The 14555-nt window shown below is 47.1% G+C and overlaps 1 pseudogene; it reads left to right on the forward strand.

Annotated features, from left to right (window-relative positions):
- LOC141155491 (properdin-like) overlaps positions 1–10955 on the forward strand; it is a 28842-nt pseudogene extending 17887 nt beyond the window's left edge.
- Positions 10956–14555: the final 3600 nt, after the last annotated feature.

The raw sequence follows: 14555 nt of genomic DNA on the forward strand, positions 1-14555 counted from the left end.
CCCGCAGACAGCTGCCTGCACTGCCTGTAAACCCAGCTAGTAGCTGTACCCTAAATGATAGTGGGGAAAGCCAGGTTAGACCACCACCAGACAGTGGGTTACGCAGGTCAACCCGGAGCACTAGGGGTCAAATACCAGCTCGCTGGAAGATCTGAATGCTGTATATTGCAAATGTTTTATGTTTGTTACCCGGTTATTAATAATGTTTTTCCAGTTTCCCTAGTTCAATGGACTGACAGGTCATGTACACTGAATGGCCGGAACTGTCTTGTAGATAGTTGCACGTGGTGCCCTCTTGCGAAGATGGCCACAGAAGAAAAACCTGTCCGGCGTGGCTCCCTGGTGGTCCAAAGTAGGTAGCTCAGCCTTGTCGCCACACCCAGGGCCAGAAACTTGGGGTTTATGGAGACAGGTCCCCGCACCGTTCAAAACTTCACCTTGTTGGGTGACATGGACACCCGGTCACGGAAGCGCCGTGACCTTAAGGACAAAATGTGCTTGTAAATATGTTATGTTATCATTTATACCCTGTATTTGTGTTTCTGTTTAGTCCGGAGTACTAAATTTTACTAGGGGGGAATGTGTCACCCCAGGCCTGGATGCCACAAATATTAAAGGCTGTGTCTGAGAGCAGGAGGGAGGTTCCCTGGTTAGGGACCATTAGCATGCAGCACCTCCTGTCCCAGGCCAGTAGGGGGAGCTGGCTGCCCTATAAAAGCTGGAACTGGGGCAGGGTTAGAGAGACCAGAACCCACTTCTGAAGTGACCAGAAGGGTTCCTTAGAGGAAGGGACAGGTCAGCAGCAGCTGAGGAGTCCGTGAGGCAGAGGAGAAACTGCAAGCCAGGGACAGAGACGACGAGAGCCGGTCCTGGCAGAGAACCAATCTACCGGACATTGGGGTCCGAGGCTGTAAAGACTCTAAGTCCCACAGTAGAGAACCAATCCGCGAGGGATTTCATGTCCTTTGGCCTAAGAAGCCCGGAGGCTGCGCCACAACAGAAGGGACCAGCAAGGCCAAGAGAGGCCAAAGGTAAAAGGAACCCAAGTTGCAAGCCATACGGGCGAGAAGTACACGGCCAGCTCAGGGACGTGGGCTATTACACCACGAAGAGGGGGATAGTCAGAAAGAGCATAGAGAGAACGGTAGGCCTACACACTCACCCTAACCAGTGGGGCTCGCCCGAATGCTCTCAGACACCCAGGCTCATTCCTAACCGGTACCACTGTTGGGTCATTAATAATACCTACAATAAAGACCCTGGACTGTTTGAAGTGGACTCTGAACTCTTACTATTGCGGCCTGCACTATCACCCCCAGCATCCACCTACACTGCCCTGAGGCTACACTCTTCCCGTGTGGAGTTATCCTACCCCTGTGCTGCACACCAACACCAGCCTCAGCGGTCTGACCTGCAGCGGCGATTATCCCTGACCGCAATCCACGGGTGGCGTAGTCGGACATTCAAAACACTGATAAATAGACTGCCACAATTTGGTCTGACCACCCTGAGCCACGGGATCGGGTTGCCACTACTACCCCCAGCATTGTACAGAAACCCGGATCCGGGTACACCACGGCCCAGGGGGCGAGTCACATTCATAGTTTGTAAAGCCGAATAAAGACTTGCGTCCATCAAGTTCGACCTGTTAGTTCTGTAATTGCTAAAGTTGATCCAGAGGAGGGCAAAAACCCCAAATGATTTGGCCAATCTTCACCTGAGGAAAAATTCCCTCCCGACTCTGAAACCAGCAGTCAGAATAAATCCCTGTATCAACCTACTATTTTATTTTATTTTTAAGTATACGGTGAAATCTGCCTGGTATCTAGAAATGCATCCAGTCCCCGCTTGAACTGGTTTAGTGAATCCGACATTACCGTCTCCTCACTCAGTGAATTCCATATTCTCACTGCTCTTACCGTAAAGAACCCCTTCCTATCCTATACTGGTGCTGAAACCTTTTCTCTTCCAGTCTTAGTGAATGCCCTCTTGTTACCGTAATATTCCTCCTTTTGAACAAATCCCTGGCAAGGTCTCTATACTGTCCCCTAACATATTTGTACACATTTATTATGTCCCCCCTCAACCTTCTCTTTTCCAGGCTGAATAGTCCTAGTTTTGCCAACCTCTCTGGGTATTGCAGTCCCTCCATTCCCTTTATTAATTTTGTTGCCCTCCTTTGTACCTTTTCAAGCTCATTTATATCCTTTCTATATATTGGGGCCCATAACTGAGCACAGTATTCCAAGTGTGGTCTGACCAGTGCTTTGTACAGTGGAAGAACAATGTTCTCCTCCTTTGCAGCTATACCTCTTCTGATACATCCCATTACCCTGTTTGCCCTTACAGCAGCGGCCTGACTTTGGGCACTCCAATTTAGTTTGCTATCAATCAAGATGCCCAAGTCCTTCTCCATCTCTGAATTCCCCAATGATTTCCCATTCAGTGAGTACTGGTGACTTCCATTTTTCCTTCCCATATGTATGGCCTTACATTTCTCCTTGTTAAACCTCATTTGCCATTTAATGCTCCACCTACCCAGCTTATCCAAATCCCTCTGTAGGTCTGCACTGTCCTCTTTTGTATTAATTGTTTTACATAACTTTGTGTCATCTGCAAATATTGATATTTTACTATTTATCCCGTTGACTATGTCGTTAATAAAGATATTAAATAACATTGGGCCTAGTACAGACCCCTGTGGTACCCCACTAGTGACGCTTACCCAATCTGAGTATATTCCATTTATAACCACCCTCTGCCTTCTATCCTTTAGCCAGTTAGCTACCCACTTGCAGACATTTTCCCCCAGCCCCATCATTCTCATTTTGTATACCAACCTATTATGTGGCACGCTATCGAACGCTTTTGAGAAGTCGAGATACACGACATCCACTGGTTCCTCCTGATCTACTCGAGAGCTAACCTCCTCGTAGAAGTCAATCAGGTTTGTTTGGCAGGAGCGATTCCTCATGAATCCATGTTGGTTCGGGATTAAAAGATTATTAGCATCAAGATGCTCCGTAATTGCCTCTTTAATGAAGCTTTCAAAAATTTTGCCCACAACGGACGTCAGACTCACCGGCCGATAGTTTCCGGCGTCACTTTTCGCTCCCTTTTTGAATATTGGCACTACATTCGCCTGTCGCCAATCAAGTGGCACAGACCCAGTCTCAACAGAGTCCTTAAATATAAGATATAACGGTCTGTCTATCACATTACTTAGTTCCCTTAGTACCCGTGGGTGTATGCCATCAGGTCCTGGTGATTTGTTTATTTTAATGTTACTGAGGCGTTTCTGTACCCCAGCTTGGGTTACATTTGTCATACTTAGTGGAGGATTAAGTTTGTCACTTCTCATTTCTCCTGTTAGTTCTATTTCCTTTGTGAAAGTTGTCGAAAAAAAATTATTTAATAGATTAGCTTTATCCTCATCTTTCTCTATGATTTTGCCTTCCTCACTTTTTATCGGTCCAATATTATCCGATTTAATCCTTTTACTATTTATATACGTAAAGAACAGTTTGGGATTTGATCTACTTTCCCTAGCAATACGTCTCTCTGTTTCCTCCTTCGCTATTTTTATTTGTTTTTTACAGGTTCTCGTTTTTTCCTTGTAACACATTAGTGCTTCCTTACTGTTTTCCTGTTTTAATCTCTTGAATGCCTCTTTTTTGCTATTTAACGCCCCTTTTACGTTCTTGTTCAACCATATTGGTTTCCTCTTATTTCTGGCCTTTTATTCCCATACGGTATATACCTCTCGCACTGAGTATTCAGAATTCTTTTGAAGGTTTCCCATTTACTATTCGTATTTCCTTGATTAAGAACTTTGTCCCAGTCAATAAGTTGAAGGCTTTCTTTCAGCTGATCAAACTTCGCCCTCCTAAAGTTTAATGTTTTTGTTGTTCCCTTATTGATAACCCTACTGAAGGGCATTTTGAAGTCGATAATATTATGATCGCTATTACCTAGGTGCCCCCCTATCTGTACCTCAGTTATTCTATCAGGCCTATTAGTCAATATTAAGTCCAACACGGCCTTCCCTCTCGTTGGTTCCTGCACTAGTTGGGAGAGATAATTATCCTTAATATTTGTCAAGAACCTTTTTCCTTTCTGAGATCTACAGGTTTCTGTTTCCCAGTCAATATCCGGGTAGTTGAAATCCCCCATTACAATCACTTCATTATGTTTTGCTACTTTGTCTATTTGTCCTAATAGCAGATTCTCATTCTCCTCTGTTATATTGGGTGGCTTATAGCAGACCCCTAGTAATATTTTATTATTATTTTTTGCCCCCTCTATCTCTACCCACATGGACTCGACCCCCTCTTCTCCCTCTCCTATATCTTCCCTTAGTCTGGGTTTTAGACATGACTTTACATATAAGCAGACTCCTCCGCCTTTCCCCTGTTTCCGGTCCCTTCTAAATAAACTATAATCTAATAAATTTACCATCCAGTCGTAGCTATCGTCTAGCCAAGTCTCTGTTATACCTACGATGTCATACCTCTCCTCCGATATAAGCGCCCGCAGCTCATCCGCCTTATTGGTCAGGCTTCTTGCGTTGGTCAGCATGCAAGATAAAACTTTGGGGTTATTTAGCATCCTATTCTTCTCTAATGATCTAACTGTACTATCCCCACCCCCCTCTCCACCCTCATTATATTCACTTCTCCCCTTCCCCCTTGCTTGCCTCACATCCCACCTATTTCCTTGGTCCCCCCCCCCCCGTCTCTAGTTTAAAAACTCCTCCAACCTATTAGCCATCTTCTTCCCCAGCACCGCTGCACCCTCCCCATTGAGGTGCAGCCCGTCCCTACAGTAGAGCCTGTAGCCGACCACGAAGTCGGCGAAGTTCTCCATGAACCCAAACCCTTCTGCCTTGCACCAACTCTTTAGCCACTTATTCACCTCCCTAACCTCCTGTTGGCGCTCCTGTGTGGCTCGCGTAGTTCTCCTATCTGGAGAACTACGGGCTCGGTGACGAATAAGATGGACTCAGAAAGAAGTCTCCCATCCACCGAGGAAACCGCTAACGGATCCAGAAGACGTTGAATAGGGATCTGATACTGCTCCACAATGGCCTGATGTATAAGATTCCCAGTGGCACCGGAATCCAGATAGGCAGTCTTGAAAAAAAGTGTCTTACCACAGGATACCGAAACAGACAGAGTCAGGGGTGGAGAGGAAGAATTTTTGCCTAGGACGACCTCTCCAAGCGATCCTAGGCACTAGAGTTTCCCGGTCTCACGGGACAAGAACGGATAAGATGCTCAGTACTGCCACAGTAAAAGCAATTTCCCTCGGCGCGGCGGACCTCCTGGCGAGACTTGACAATCTTTACTTGGTCTACCTGCATAGACTCTTGAGAGGAGGCTGGGGCAGATGCTGGTTGGGAGACTGGTCTTTGGAAGGTTGGTGCAAGGCTCAGACGCTTTCTCTCATGGATCACCTCCTTTGAACGCTCCTGGAACCGGATATCGATCCGTGTGGCGAACGACACCAGGTCGTCCAGAGAGGTGGGTATGTCACGACCGGCTAGCTCATCCTTGATCCACCCAAAAAGGACTTCCCAAAAGGTAGACACCAGAACCTCATTGTTCCAGGCAAGTTCTGACGCGAGGGTGCGGAAACGCACAACGTACTGGCCCACGGTGAGACTCCCTTGGCGGAGTCGAAGGAGAGAGGAGGCAGTCGAGGATGTGCGTCCGGGCTCATCGAAAACCCTCGGAAAGCCGCAAGGAAAGCCTAGAGATGGGACACCAGAGGATCCCCTCTGTCCCACAGGGGATTAAGCCACGCCAACGCCTCTCCGGTAAGATGAGACATAACGAATGCCACTTTAGCCCGGTCAGAAGTGAACTGATGAGCCAGGAGCTCAAAGTGCAGCGTGCACTGGTTGATGAAGCCCCGACATAGAGCGGGATCCCTGCCAAAGCGTGGAGGAGCAGATAGTCGGGGTCCAACTCTGGGTGCCACACCGCTGCTGGGAAGAGGTACCGCCGAAGCAGATGCCGCTTGGTTAGAGGCGGACGCAGCCGGGGTGGGCAGTGCATCCAAACGGAAGTTTGCAGCCTGCTGGTAGGAAAGTATAGTATCCTGTTGAGATCTCTGGCGGGAGACCTCTTGGTACAGGTCTGTAAGCGAGGGAGCCTGGGAGCCACCGGATTCCATGGCCTGTGCAAACTGTTACGGATCGGGATGGTGGAACCACTGTGCTGTGGTACAAGGAAGGACCAGAGGGATGTGACTAAGGGCCTACCCGGACCGACCCTGGCCACATGGCGGCTTAGTCGACTCCATGAACCAAGGAGGGACTGGGAAGGTGGACCAGGTGCCACTCTGGGACCGACCTTGTGTGAGAGCAGTCGACTCCCACGGGCCTGACAGCTAAAGCAGACTGGCATGGCTGATGGGCTGGCAGATGAGCACGGCTGGTAGGCAGACGGGCAGGCTTGGCTGGCGGGCTGACTGGCGGGCATAGCTGATAGGCTGGCGGGCATGGCTGATAGACAGGCTGGCGGGCACGGCTGATAGACAGGCTGGCGGAAGAGATTCTTCAGGGTCTATCACTCGCGATGCTATCTACAACACAAAGGTTCCTTGTCCTCGTAAGTGAAGTTCTTGGGAGTTTTCTCCAGAGCATTCAGAAGAAACTGACAATGATGGCGGCAGCAGCAGGAGAGTGTGCTGATCTTGTAAGGGACCGTGACCTAATATTAGTAAAGGGCTGCACATTAAAGGGTCAGAATCATGATATAAAGAAGGGGGATATAGTGAATAGTGGAAAGAGCTGGTATCACAGCAGCACAGAGTATTTCAGTAGTAGAGTTTGCTGATCTTGTAAGGGACAGTGACCTGATATTAGTAAAGGGCTGCACGTTAAAGGGTCAGAATCATGATATAAGGAAGGCATATAATAAAAGGAGTAGATATTTCAAGTATGTCCGGAGAGGGATATATTGATCTTGTAAGGGGCAGTGATGTGATATGGAGGAAAAGGTTAAAGGTTAAAGAGTCATTCTGTAAGGAAGAGATATTTCAGCAGTACAGAGTATTTCAGGAGGGCAGCGTGTGAATCTTGTGGTAGGCAGTGACATGATATTAATAAGAAAAGGGCTGCATGAGAGAGGCACAGGGTCATTATGTAAGGGAGGGACGTAGTGGACTGTGGAAGGATCAGATATCACAGCAGCACAGAGTATTTCAGTAGAGTGGTACATGGATGTTGTAGGAGGCAGTGACTTGATATAAATAGTGAGAGGGCCGCATGTGAGAATGTGACGCCCTGCGGCTGCAGGCTGTCATAGAACTCCTGGGTGTTGCACAGACGGATTCTCCCCAGTGGCCTCAATACATGCAGACACCTCCACCCAAGTCCACTAGATGGAGCCCTGTCAGGTATATATATACTGGGGGGTGGAGTTCAGGAAGTCAGTCAGTGGGAAGCAGTGAGTGTGATACGATGCTGTGCAGCACCAGACAAGCTGAAGTCTGTGTGGCTGAAGGCCAGGCTAGGCCCCAGGCTGCGGGCTAGTCTGGCCAGTGAGAGCCTAGAGTGGGCTAGAAGGCAAGGAGAAGAGAAGAGCCATGAGGGACAGAGGAACCACAGAGGGTTCGTCCCCTGTTGCAAGCCGGGCACCGGGCCCGAGCCTATTGGGATCTCTATGCCCAGTAGGGAATCCGGCATACTGAGGAGGATTTCATATCCCTCAGTCCACCCGTGAATACCGCACATTAAGAGGACTAGGTACCACGAAGGCCCCAGCGTCCAGGGATCGTGGTAACTAGTGGGAAAGCCCTCGCCGCCAAGCAAGACGGGTGAGAGAAACATCAAGGGAGCTAGACCCTTTTCCAGGCTGGTCAGAAGCTCCAGGGAGAGAGACAGGAAGATACAGAAAGGAGGCCTTGCACCCGCTCACTGGGGAGCAAGTCCAGAAGTGCACACCACCTACAAGTACCCCGGACCGTACCTGACTACCATCTGCAGTAAAGGTACTGAAACTAGCCCCGGTGTGTGTGTCTGACCTTCCTCTGACCCAGCTGGGTTCCCTCTCTCCTGCATCCCTTCATATCATCCCTGCCCAGGGGGCCCGCTCCACCTGTGGGGAGCAGAAACACCTCAGCTGCCATCCCAACACCCCCGGAGGTCTGAAGCAGCGCTGGTAATCATTACCAGGTACCACAGGTGGCGTCACAAACTATTTATTTTCTATCCAAGTTACAATCCCCCTTTTTGGTTGACCGCCCTGGGCCACGGGCCGGGCCAGCCACTGTGACATATCCCCCCCACCAGCATCCATAGGCCCAGCTGCCGAGTACCCCATTGCCCCGGGGGCGCGTCAAGAAGAGCAGAGTGATGATGTAAGGAAGGGAAATAGTGAATAGAGGAAGCGGCAGATATCACAGCAGCACAGAGTATTTCAAGAGAGGGGTGTGCTTCTCTTGTATGTCTCTTGTGGAGAGAACCTAGTTTTGGTAAAGAGCGGGTTGCATGTGAGACACAATCATTATTTAAATAAGGGACATAGTGGACAGCAGAAGTAGCAGATATTACAGCAGCACAGAGTATTTTAGGAAAGGGTTGTGTTTCCCTTGTAGGGGACAGTATCCTGATTTTAGGTAGGAAATGTTGCATGTAGTTCACAGTTGTAATATGATGAAGGGATATAGTGGAAGCAGCTACTTTCTCAGCAGCACAGAGTATTTCAGGAGCGTGGTGTTTTGATCTTGTAGGGGAAGTGACTTGTCCATATTTGATGATCTTAGTGATCACAGGGCTGCACGTGACAGGGAAAATGTCCTCGTGTGTGGAAGGGAATGAGGACAAGGGGAAAATCACAGACTGACACTAAAAGGAGCAGTGTCCCCGCGGCACAGAGTATTTCAGGGTAAATATACTCATATACAGTAGGATTTTAGGCTTGGTCTTTGTAGGGGGGCATTGTAGGACCTCCATGTATTGTTATACAAACTTTTTTTCTGTTTGTGGCAGTGGATGGGCAGTGGTCGGACTGGCAGGAATGGTCGCCATGTACCCGACTTCAAGGTGAAATTATGTGCCCAAAAAAAGTGGGAATTCAGACGAGATGTCATCAATGTATGGAGACCACTGATGGAGGGAAATGGTGTTAAGGAAGATACAGGGAAAGCCGCAACTGCTACAACATCATCAACTGCACGTGTAAGTGACTTCTGACAACTTCCAGCTTAAAGCCATGAAATCTGATACGAGGGGTTACGTCTCTCCTATAAATCTCCTGGATCACATTTATAACAATCCGTTCCAGTTTGCAGTGAGGCCACAATGATTTTAGCAGAACTCTCCAGGTGTCAAAGCTGGGGGCGCTGTTGCATTGATGTCTATGGAAAATCTGTTTTTTAAAAGTAGTACTGCAAGCGGCTATAAAATATCAAGACTGTATGTCTCGAAAACAGAAGACCAAGTTTTATTAGACAACGGTGAATAGGAAACATATAATATTATTTTATAAAAATAAGTTATATTAATTTATATTTTATTTAAGATATGCATGAGTGAGGGGTCTCATACATGGTAGTTGATGGTCCATGTGCCAGTCATGCAGCCTACTGTGGACCATATTTCCTTAATATCTTCTTGTTTTTTTGTATTCCAGTTCCCGGAGCGTAGTCGGAGTGGAGCCAGTGGGGACTATGCTCCCCTCCATGTGGATCGTCTGAACAGATAAGATCCAGGGAGGGTTTACCACAGTTTTCTGATTACCCGTAAATTTACTACTTCCCATCCGCCCGATGAAATTGTAAAGTGGTCAATGCACCATAGGATGACTACTATACCGTATGCGCATTGATTGGCTGCAGCGACATCAGCACAGACACCAGGAGCAGCAGTGGAGACTCCGCGCTGGACCAGGGGAGGGTGAGTTGTTTTTTTTTATAATTAACGCTGACTGCGGGGAGAAGTTTGCTGAAAGAGGAAAACCCCTTTAAATGCTATTTTGGCCAACACGTCTTTAAGCGCGTTACATTTCTGTTAACTTTCTTTATGGGTTTAATAGTGAAAAAATACAAATCACACCATTTTTTATACCATTTACCAACCACCATGAATAAGCTGTCCACTGTCTCGTATGGGTTGTTCCGATTATTGGGATACTAAACATGTCTTCAATATTTACTGGTTTGTGACATTTATTTTTAGAAAGTGTATAAAAAGTTGATTGTAATTACTTTTTTTATTTTTTTTTTGTCATTTTATAAGAAAAAAATATTTTTATTTTCCCCCTATTGTACAGGTATGTAGAGATGTGCATGTGTATAGAGATACTGTATGTTTCTCTACAGACCAGTACAATATGTCTGGAAAAGAAGAAGACTATTTAGATCATTAGGCAGAGAAATACATCCTATAAGTAGCGCAGACCATGGCTCACTGTTAAAGTTTCTGCCTGCCATGCTGGCGGTTGTGAGTTTGGAAAAGATCACAGTTAAAGAAAAGCAAGCAATTTTTTTCCCTGGGTGTATAAGGGGGAGAATCTACCCTGGAGAAAACGAAATTGTCCTGACTGACATACATGCCCAAAGATATCCTATAATTTGGTGGCTACCATATCTACCGCTCTATGATCATCCTTGTTGCTGGTTCCTCAATCTCAGGGACATTACTATAGGGTCTACAGGGATTAAGGGTCCCACTTTAGCCTAAGGGTTCCTCTGCCCCATATGTGGAGACCAGAATGTGTGATATTTGGGGCCCTGTTACAGATTTTTTGCACCAGGGCCCAGCAGCTTCATGTTTTGCCTCTGATCACACTCATGTCTGCTTCCACAGAAATATGGTTCAAGGAGCTACCAAGCTTGTGGAGGTGACCTTCTCAGGCAAGTCCATAGTGCAATGTGATCCAATCAAGGTAGAACTTCTGAAAGTGAAGAAGAAAACAGAATGTCGAAGCCTTCCACCGTGCAAATGAGGTGAATGTGAGGTGAGGAGGAACCCCTAAATTATAGACCATGGGCACGAGGACCAGCTGAGCGACATGTCTAGACATGGTGGCACCTGGCTGGTAATATTGAGGACAGTTCATGGGACCATCACTTTACCTTTCAGGCCTAGGGCCAGCCTTAAAGGTTTGTGACCTGTTTTTGCTAAGGGCCAGCCTTAGTAAGCTGGTGGTATTTTCTGACCACAACATGGCGGTGGTATTGTGTGTTCCAATGAAAAGTAGGGTAAAGAACCATCTAAGGGTGATGAAGTGCTGATCAGCGCTCAATGTCTTCATTTTACACGAGGCAATAATTGCACAGACGGTCGTTGTTCCCTGCCAACCAGCAAAAAGGACACGATCCACTATAATCAGGAGAACCATCACTGATCGTAGAGGCGACCAGGAGCAATCACTCAGCCGATCACCGGCCAATGTCCTACAGTTTCCCTATGCTAATACTTTTTGTTTTTAGTATTTCCTTTTCTCGTTCTGGCCATTACTATAAGGACGTGACTAGGATGCCAGCCGTGCGAGAATCTTCATGTGCTGAATAAATATCATTTTCATATACAAATGTGGATCTGAGTCCTGAAGACCAACATGGTGGTCAAGGGTTGGTCACCCGGAATGGATTATATCTAGTTTACTTGTTCTTTCTTTAGTCTTTGCTGTCCAAGACTTTTAGTGGTGCCCATGACAACTACTCCTGGCCTTTTATATTGTATTTTTGCTATAACATGAGCTTTTCTGCCTTTTCCACCTACTGGATGCCCCTAAATCTGAATTTATAACAATCTCTCCTTAAGCCAGGAAGCCGTTGTCACGTATTATTTGCCTTCCATTCTTTTCATGGCTTCGATGTAACTTCCCTCCCCTGCTCCCTTCAGTGGCTGACATGTCCTTGGCACCCCGTGGTTGTCTGTTTACCCAAATTATCAAATGGCATAACATAGCTGGGTGTCTGTGCCAATGACTCTGTGAACATCACAGGAGCAAAAGCGGGTAGATAACTCAAGAACTGTGTGCTGGCAACGCAGATGTCTGCTTAGTGACCAAGTAAAATTTGCGCACAGTAGTCTGGACCCTGCTCTATTATATCTGGACCCTGCTCTATTATATCTGGACCCTGCTCTATTATATCGGGACCCTGCTCTATTGTATCTGGACCCTGCTCTATTATATCTGGACCCTGCTCTATTATATCGGGACCCTGCTCTATTATATCTGGACCCTGCTCTATTGTATCTGGACCCTGCTCTATTATATCTGGACCCTGCTCTATTGTATCTGGACCCTGCTCTATTGTATCTGGACCCTACTCTATTATATCTGGACCCTACTCTATTATATCTGGACCCTGCTCTATTATATCGGGACCCTGCTCTATTATATCTGGACCCTGCTCTATTGTATCTGGACTCTGCTCTATTGTATCTGGACCCTGCTCTATTGTATCTGGACCCTGCTCTATTGTATCTGGACCCTGCTCTATTATATCTGGACCCTGCTGTATTATATCTGGGCCCTGCTCTATTGTATCTGGACCCTGCTCTATTATATCTGGACCCTGCTGTATTTTATCTGGGCCCTGCTCTATTGTATCTGGACCCTGCTCTATTGTATCTGGACCCTGCTCTATTGTATCTGGACCCTGCTCTATTGTATCTGGACCCTGCTCTATTATATCTGGACCCTGCTCTATTGTATCTGGACCCTGCTCTATTGTATCTGGACCCTGCTCTATTGTATCTGGACCCTGCTCTATTGTATCTGGGCCCTGCTCTATTGTATCTGGACCCTGCTGTATTATATCGGGACCCTGCTGTATTATATCTGGACCCTGCTCTATTATATCTGGACCCTGCTCTATTGTATCTGGACCCTGCTCTATTGTATCTGGACCCTGCTCTATTGTATCTGGACCCTGCTCTATTGTATCTGGACCCTGCTCTATTGTATCTGGACCCTGCTCTATTATATCTGGACCCTGCTCTATTATATCTGGGCCCTGCTCTATTGTATCTGGACCCTGCTCTATTGTATCTGGACCCTGCTCTATTGTATCTGGACCCTGCTCTATTGTATCTGGGCCCTGCTCTATTGTATCTGGACCCTGCTCTATTATATCTGGACCCTGCTCTATTATATCTGGGCCCTGCTCTATTGTATCTGGACCCTGCTCTATTGTATCTGGACCCTGCTCTATTGTATCTGGACCCTGCTCTATTGTATCTGGACCCTTCTCTATTGTATCTGGGCCCTGCTCTATTGTATCTGGACCTTGCTCTATTATATCTGGACCCTGCTCTATTATATCTGGACCCTGCTCTATTGTATCTGGACCCTGCTCTATTGTATCTGGACCCTGCTCTATTGTATCTGGACCCTGCTGTATTGTATCTGGACCCTGCTCTATTATATCTGGGCCCTGCTCTATTATATCTGGACCCTGCTCTATTGTATCTGAGCACAGTAGTCATATCTGTGCCCTCTAGATAGTAAAATTTCTCCCTTGAAAAGATTAAAGGGACTCTGTCACCACTTTGGAGTTATCAGACCTCTACTATGGCCATACAGGGTATAGAAAAGTAAATCTATACATACCTGTATGGCCCATGATAGAGGTCTGAATGCAGAGAAATGTAGTTTTATCGCCTTGGTTTTTCACAGGCTTGGCGTCCCCCAAGCTATCACCGCCCATCTGCTTATTATTCCACCAATTCCCCACCTATGTCCACGTTTACCATATTTCCCCCCTCCCCGCATGTCACAGGTCCTTGTGTTGTGCGCTTTTTTCCCCTCACCTCCCGGCGCATGCGCAAAAGAGCCCTGCGGCACTGTGCCCAGCCAAACGGGCCCGGGCATGCGCCAGGAGGTGAGGGGAAAAAGCACACGTCACAGGGACCTGTAACGTGTGGAGAGGTGGGGGGAAATATGGTAAATGGGGACATAGGTGGGGAATTGGTGGAATAATAAGCAGATGGGCGGGGATAGCTTGGCGTCCGGGTGACGCCAAGCCTGTGAAAAACCAAGGCAATAAAACTACCTTTCTCTGCAATCAGACCTCTACTATGAGTTATACAGGTAAGTATAGATTTACTTTTGTATACCCTGTATGCCCAGAGTAGAGGTCTGATATCTCCAAAGTGGTGACAGTTTCCCTTTAATTCCCTGCGCAAATACTCTAGAAAAGTGTCCACATTTTGCCCCTTTGATGGTTACAATACTCTGAGTGCCCCTATAACAATAATGCTTCTTAAGTGCCCACTAGACATTTAATAATGTCCACTTGGTCCCCAATATACAGCTCCAGTATATACAGTATGATGGGCCCATAGCTCCCCTATACACAGTATAAAGCCCCACAGCTTCCCTATACACAGTATGGTGGGCCCACAGCTCCATATACACAGTATGGTGGGCCCACAGCTCCCATATACACAGAACCACCGTCAGTACATGAATGCAGCACCAGAACCACTATTGGTAAATTAAAGCAGTGCCAGAACCACCGTCAGTAGATGAATACAGCACTACAGCCACACTTTCCCACCTCTGCACACAAGATACTGTGCCTTCACATTA

This window comes from Phyllobates terribilis, unplaced genomic scaffold, assembly GCF_046119375.1.
Source record: "Phyllobates terribilis strain yellow unplaced genomic scaffold, ASM4611937v1 Scaffold_7__3_contigs__length_470593459, whole genome shotgun sequence".
Classification (NCBI taxonomy): domain Eukaryota; kingdom Metazoa; phylum Chordata; class Amphibia; order Anura; family Dendrobatidae; genus Phyllobates; species Phyllobates terribilis.